Source organism: Halyomorpha halys, unplaced genomic scaffold (genome assembly GCF_000696795.3).
Source record: "Halyomorpha halys isolate HHAL.00 unplaced genomic scaffold, Hhal_1.1 Scaffold12.1, whole genome shotgun sequence".
NCBI lineage: Eukaryota > Metazoa > Arthropoda > Insecta > Hemiptera > Pentatomidae > Halyomorpha > Halyomorpha halys.
The window spans coordinates 1,232,007-1,239,630 of NW_027109908.1; positions in this window are offsets into that span (position 1 = coordinate 1,232,007).

The following is a 7,624-nucleotide window of genomic DNA, read 5'->3' on the forward strand; positions in this document are numbered from 1 at the left end:
ATATATGCAAATCGAATCTTGAGATTTACAGTCCCCTTCGGATATTAACAAACTTCTGCACTAGACTTAAAAAACTAATGCATTAAATATTTAATCAAATGAAGAAATAAGTTTAAATAATTTACATTTAAAATTAAATTTAATTAAAATCAGAAATTAACGTATAGTTGAAAAAGTCCTATCGAAATTCAGTTCTAATGAATGAAAGTTTAATTGATGTAAATTGAAAATTAAACAAAAACTCATTTGAATGAAATAAAGATAACGGAGAGATAGGAATATTAAATTTAGAACTAAACAAAAACAAGATAGGAGCAGTGAATAGTAATAATAAATTCAAATGATAAAATATCAAACATAGGCCAGCCTGTACCTGCCAATCCAAACTCTTGTGTATATGTTAATTTACTATAGTCTGACAAAGGACGAACTCCCTCTAAAAAGCTTACATTATTTAAATTTCAAGCTCTAGATTAAGCTGTTTTGCCCTCAAATCCAGCGTAAAAAGGTTCGATCTACGCACTTGTAACTATTCTACGTATAATTTCCCCATCAGTGACCTTGTATTTTAATTTTGTTTATTGACTGATCTACATGACTATTATAAGGCCTATCTGTACACACGGAGTTGAGCTTTGGGGCTCCATTAAACCATCAAATTCCTGCCGAATCCAATCCTTACAGTCCAAAATCCTTAACGCTCCTTACTTTGTCACAAATCAAGTCATCCATCATGATCTCAATGTCATTCCATGGAAAACTCCCCAACCATCCAAATCCACTCGTTTCTTACCTGGATTCTCCTCCATTACCTAATAATCCTCCTAGGCGTCTGAAAAGAAGATGGCCTCGGGATCTTCTCCTCTAGAAATGTTATTGCAGTTCTATTAATTGATAGATTCTTCACATGTTTGTATCATGTCACTATTTCATCTACAGCAAATATACTTGAATAAATAACTATGAATAAATGATTAAAAAAAAATGTTTGTTTATCAATAATAAAAATCATTCATTGGATTAATAATAATTTATTAAAATAACAAATAAACGATGCCAAAATAACGCACGAAACTACCAGAAGTAGATAAGATAAGATCGCTTCTCGGTCACAGGCTTCAGGCACTGGGCCCATAAATAAGGGTCCTAAAGAACCTCCTATTGATTACAATAAATCACTGGCCACATCATCTGATTAAGGCAGGATCTGTTATAGTCGATACTGATATCTAAATGATTGTTATTTTTAGTACCCTCCGGGCTAACTATCCCCTTCGCCTCTGTTGGAATAGTACCCGGCAGGATTAAAGCACCTTCCTGCATGATTTTGGTGGCTCACTACTCTCCAGTTCTGCTACTTCCCTCGTGTTCTATCGGAATAGTACCCGTAAGACGAGGTTCCCATCCTCCGAGAAATAACGGGCATCACCCATTAGTCTCATCTTATTTAATCATCTGCCTTGTCAACTATTTTACCTTATAAACTGAATACACATTTTCGAGGCCTTTTGGACAAGCAGAATAATCAATAAGATCACCGGCAATATTATGGTGCTTTAATTATAATTTTTTTTTAAAAACTTCTTTCAAGTTTTTTTTTTTTTGGCCTCAGTTTTTCAGATTCTATAGTTGAACGGATACTGAGAAAAGATGACAAAAATATAATTCTGGATTTACATGTTTACCACTTCCCTCAAATCCAAAATTTGTAAAATGCTTGGTAAACAAAGGAAGCAACAAACGTCGGTTTCTACAAGCTTGCGTGTTCTTTAGACTTCAGTCGACTATTACATTATCAAAATAAATACGTAAAGATAGGCAAAATGAAAGGAAACTTAGATGGTATATGATTAAGAATTTATAGAAATGCTACTATATAACTATAAATTCAAATTTTGTTCTTGAATTTTTATCAGAAACTTATTATTTAATTACCTAGACATATAATATCTTTATAAATGTGTATTAATGCTATGTTAAATAAAAAATAAATCAGTAATGTGAATTAATAAGATTTTAAACAATGTGTATATACCAAAATCGATAGGATTTTAAAATATTCTATCTCAAACTAGAATTAATTATTAAATCCGAAGGGTAGGGAAATTCTTCAATTTATTAAAATTCCTAGAGCATAAATATTCATCTATTGTAAGTTCTAAAACAATGCTAACTGAACACAAATGTGTGGAAGCAGCGAAAACGCCCTTTGATCTGTGCCCAAAACCGACATTCAATGGGTCGGCTACAAATTCAGGCCTTGTCCCAGCCAATCTAAATAAATCATCCACACACTTGGGCGTATAAAAAAGCGAATTTGCTGTAGTTTGACAAAAGTTTATAGGCACTTAAGACTTAAATAGTAAACCACTTGCCTGTTCTAGTACTAAAATACCCAGCAATTATTGAAGGGCAATATGATTCAAATTATGTTGCCTCCGAAACAATAATCACGTAGAATTTGCCATTTCTCAAAGATTTCAGACTAATGACCGTCTGTACTTGTCAGGGTCGAGTAATTTAAGAAGTAGACACATTTATGAATTAATTTTAATCTATAGACTACAATCTTAATGAGATAAAAAAACTTGTCTTTCATTTTCTCTTTTTTCTTCATCTTAAAATAATCTGATTTATCTCGCTTTGTAAATCTCAGGTATTAGACAAATGGCATTTCTATTATCCTAAACAAAAAGTAGCTGCTAGAATAACAAAACCTCGTAGACACTTGGCAGTAAATTTTTATAATTTTGTTTATAAATATTATTTAAAATATATAAACAATATTATAATCATTTAGGATGTTACATGAGAATTTTGATCTGACAAGAGGTTACGCACATAGGGTCACGGATTTTAATGAAACTTTTTTTGGTGATACTAAGTCGAAAAATACTAGACGTGTTCATTTCTTGCCAATACGCCGTAGGATCCGAAAAAAAGTTACAATTTTTTTATGTAATCAAACACCGCCTTTGCTCTACATGTATTAAATGGTTATTGTATACCAATTGATTGGTTTTTCTATGTAATATAAGAACAAAATATTATTGATCGTATTAAATGAGCTTATGTGTATGTAAAAAATTAAAATATCGCTTCCAATAAAGTAGATCAAATGACTATGGGAGAAGACTAAAAGAAATTAAGGTGTGAGGTGCAAGAAAGGTTATCTCGTGGACCAAAGAATGAAGGAAGGAACAATCGGAAAGAATGAGGAAGAAGTGGGAAGAAGGAAAAAATGAAAGAAGGTGTATGAAAGGAAGTAGGGATGGGTCCTAGATAAGGATTGAACCAAAGGATTAGGATGGTTGGAAAGGTTTATATGGAATTTTGAGAATTTGGTTGGTATGAGGTCAGGACAAAAGGGATATGAAGGTCATAGTGTAGTGATCTGTTGGAAAGGTAATAGGGTACATTTACTATGGTTCGAAGGATTTTGGATTGAAACGATTGGATACGTTTGATGTTCGACGGTTTAGCTGTTCCCCAAAGTTCAAGTCCGTAGTTCCAGATAGGTCTAAGTATAGTCTTATAAAATAAAAGTTTGTTTTCTATTGAGAGGTACGGTTGAGCAGTCGGTGTAGTTGGCTTAATCGTCTGTTAAGTTCTTGTCTTTTAAGTCTAATATGTTGGTTCCAGGTGAGTATTTTGTCTAACATGTCCAAGATATCGCACTGCGTCGGATCTGGGAGGAGGAATAAAACAAAAAGTAACAGGTGGACAGAAGTTGCGGCGAATGGTGAAAGTAACATGAGTGCATTTCGATTCATTGACTTTTATCCGCCATTGATTGTACCATTGTTCAATATGGGTGAGGTGTGTTTGGAGATTGGATGAGGCTGTTACAGGATCAGGATGGATAGGATAGCTGTATCATTGGCAAATGTTGTCAGGAACCTGTCGGGATTGATGGGATGTCAGCAGTGAAGAGGATGTAGAGGACAGGACCCATCGATGGAGTAGATATTTGAGTACTCGGAACCACCGCGAACTCGAAAGGAGCGATTTGAGAGGTAGGAGCAGAGGATAAGGTATAAGGTTTGGGGCAATATGGATTTGAGCTTGAAAAGTAATCCCGCATGCCTTATCCGGTCAAAAACTTGCCCTATGTCCAGAAAGGCTCCCGAGTACTATTGTTTCTTTTCAAGAGCTGAAGAGATATAGTCAACGACTCTGAGGCCTTGTTGAACAGTGGAGTGCCTAGGGCGGAATCCGAATTGATGTGCTGGAAAACTCTGTATTCAATTATGGATAGGATACGTTTTAGGTGGATTTTTTCAAAAATGTTTTAGAGAATTGAAAGTAAGCTAATAGGTCTATAGGAAGCAGGGTTATTAGGATGTTTCCCTTGTTTTGGAAAGAGAATTATAATGGAGCGTTTCCACAGGACAGGAAAGTGGGTTGTTCTAAGGATGCAATTATAGAAATATGTAAGGAACATTATAGCTTTGTGAGGAAGTTGGCGAAGGATTTGAGGAGTCAGAAGATCATACCCTAGTGATTTAGGAGGAGTTAGCATCTTAAGTTGATATTTTACCTCAGCAGGGGTGACTGCTTTAGGAATACTTAATGCTAAAGTTTTTTTGTTTTTTTTTTCGTACCCTCCTAAATATTTAAAGTTTAATAACGTATAAGTTCTTTATACGTACTATGAATTCCGGCACAGACATATTACTCTGTTCCTGGCGCGCTGGAGTGAAGTTCCTCTGACTATTCGCCTCTGGAGGGAGTTCTGAAAACTCTGCAGTTTGGAGAGCATAGTCTTGTAGACGTGTCGCATGAGTGGTGCACCATGGAGCAGCGTCGGGCGTATGATGGCCTCGTATATCTTCAGTTTCAGGCGTAGCGCGATCTTTTGTGAAGTAAACAAGTGGTAGAGCCTATACGACTTCTGCCGGGCCAGCTTTAGTCTCTCCCTGGCGTGGCTGGAGAAGGTGAGATGCCTGTCGAGAGTCACGCCCAGGTAGTGGATGTTGTTGGAGATGTTCCGACCCTCGCCATCTACGGCGATCCGCTGGGGTAGCCTGCTCCTTTTGCCCTTCTGGAATGACATTATGATGGCATCCGTCTTAGCTGGATTAACTCTGATGCCATCCTTCTTGAGAGCAGCTACAATGGTGGCAGAAGCTTAATACTAAAGAAATGTTCATACGCGTTAAAAATTCAAGTAGAGAAACGGATTCAATGGGAAATCTGTATTCATTCATACTTAAAATTACATTATGCAAACATTAGTATTTCATCATTATTATTTATCGTGCAGGTGTCAGGTATTTGTACTTTTTTATTTTATTATATTTGTCTTGTCAGTGAATTTCTTTTCCCGTGTATTTGAAAATTTATGACAGACTATCTTGTTTGTTATTATTTTACAAGGCTAAGTTATTACAAAGCTACTGGTTACGTGATACAAATAAATATTTAAATTATTAATCATTTAAGAAATTGAAATATTTTTTTAGTTACTTGATGAAGGGTGATTAATTTTTAGCTAGTTTGGGTAAAGTCGAAGTTTCGTTTTTCAATTATGTTTTCGGCGTTTCAGGCTGTTTTGAGCTATGCCACGAATCTAGCAAGTCAACAAACCATAATTTCTGAGCTAGATGTTATAAATAATTGTGCGGCTTTTTAAATTTGTTTTCATTCATTTTAACCTACAATATGAGTTAAAGTGGAAAGTAGAAGAGCTTGAAGTTGACATAAACTTAAATTCGCTTATTTTTTTATATATATATAATAATTGCAAGCAATTTTTTTCACCAACATTTTCTGACTTTGATTACGAACTAAAAAAATTCCTCAGTTGTTTGAGGCCAAATGTTGACGCATTACGATACCGGTTATTTCCAGTTTTTTATACTTGTTTTCCCTCCTTTCGTAATTGTTTGTGATTTTAAAATATTTATATTTCAGTTTTATCCTAATATTCATATGTTGTTCTATTTGTCCTTTCAGATTTAATTCTCAGAAATATAGTTTTAACCTTTACCTATTTATACCGTGAAGGGGCTGCTAAAAAAAAAAATCACGAATTCAAAAATTAGTATATCGAATCATTAGAGTTCATCTTAAGCCCAAATTGTCTTGTTTGTTAAATACAACTTTGAGATAACAATACAGTAACCCGATGCATGAACAAACATCTGTAAATAATTTTGAAAATTAGTTTCTATCACATTAAACACGGATGCGCATTTCCAAAACTTTAATTAATTGACAAATGATTTTTGTTTTTTTCGTTTTTCATCTTTTAACCCTAAACGGTCCAAACAAGCGTTAATTATAATAAAACGAAATTGTGGCGACACCGCTATCTGGTAGTCTATACTGTAACTACTATAGCCACCAAAACCGTTACGAGTCGACATGATGAACCTATCTCCCGCGACATGAACAACTTTAGTCATCTCATAGACATCGTATATTGATATATGTACTGTTTCTTGTAGATAATTTAACATGATTAGTATATAAACTTTTAGGAACGTGACGGTCATGCGGGGTGAGACGTAGGTCTCAGAACGCCCGGTTCGGAACGTTGTGGGTTCGATTCCCACCTTCCTTAGTAAGTGGCGGCATCTTCAAAGTAGCTGCCAGGGGCCAAAGGAGGTCCAATTGCCGGACTGACCCCCTCCCCACCAGTTACCAATACCAATATTACCATTTGTTGTAATATTATATTTCTATATGGATTATTTGAATCAATGAAGCTATCAATCAATACTATGGAATCTTCTGATCCACAAAAAGCTAACGCCTCTCTTCTCTTAATGATGTTTAATAGTCCCAGAGAGATAAATTAGCGCAACTTGATAATTTTTTTTATTAATCTCTTTATTGAAATTTACAACTGTATATTATATAATAAATTCAGTAAATTTGATCTTAGTTAAAATGGAGTGTTACAGACGTATAGAGAAACTACCCATTGGTAGCACTCTAATGACATTTTACATTAGCTGGTCTCGTGACCATCTTCTTTTCAGGCGCCTCGGAGGATTGTCAGGAATGGAAGAGGATGCAAGATTAGAAACCAGGGGGTTTGAGTGGTTATGGAGTTTATAATGGAAGGAGTGATATTTCGTTCGGGCTAGATCGGTTACATAGGGAACATTAAGGTCTATATGTATGATAACTTGATAATCTCAAGTAAAAATTTCCTCTTTAGGTAGGGAGTAACAGTATACTAGTGGGTCAGTCCATTCTAGTGCTGTCTTGAAGATGTATATGGGAGTTTTATTTCACTATGTCTTCTTTGGATCTCATTCCTTCCTAAACCTTTTCTTCCTGTCGTAGAACCTACATCTAGTTCCTGTAAGACTTGCTATTCCATTGGCTTGTTCCTTATAGAGAGAAATTTCCATTTTGCAAGGACCTTCAGCTTGTTCCTGTAGGACTTATCTATCCCCTTCACGACCTTTGGGCTGGTTCCCTATTGTTGTTATGAGGTGGAAGTGTGTGGTTCAGATTTAAGCTGTAGACCTGTAATTTCTAATCCTAGTGCTGCGGCGGAGAGTGGGGGGGGAGGGGTGAATTACTTGAAGAAGGAGAATTCCAATGATGGAAAATAAATAGTTTTGTTCTTTTTGGCCGCAACCCTGGCCATCTTCTTCATATTTAA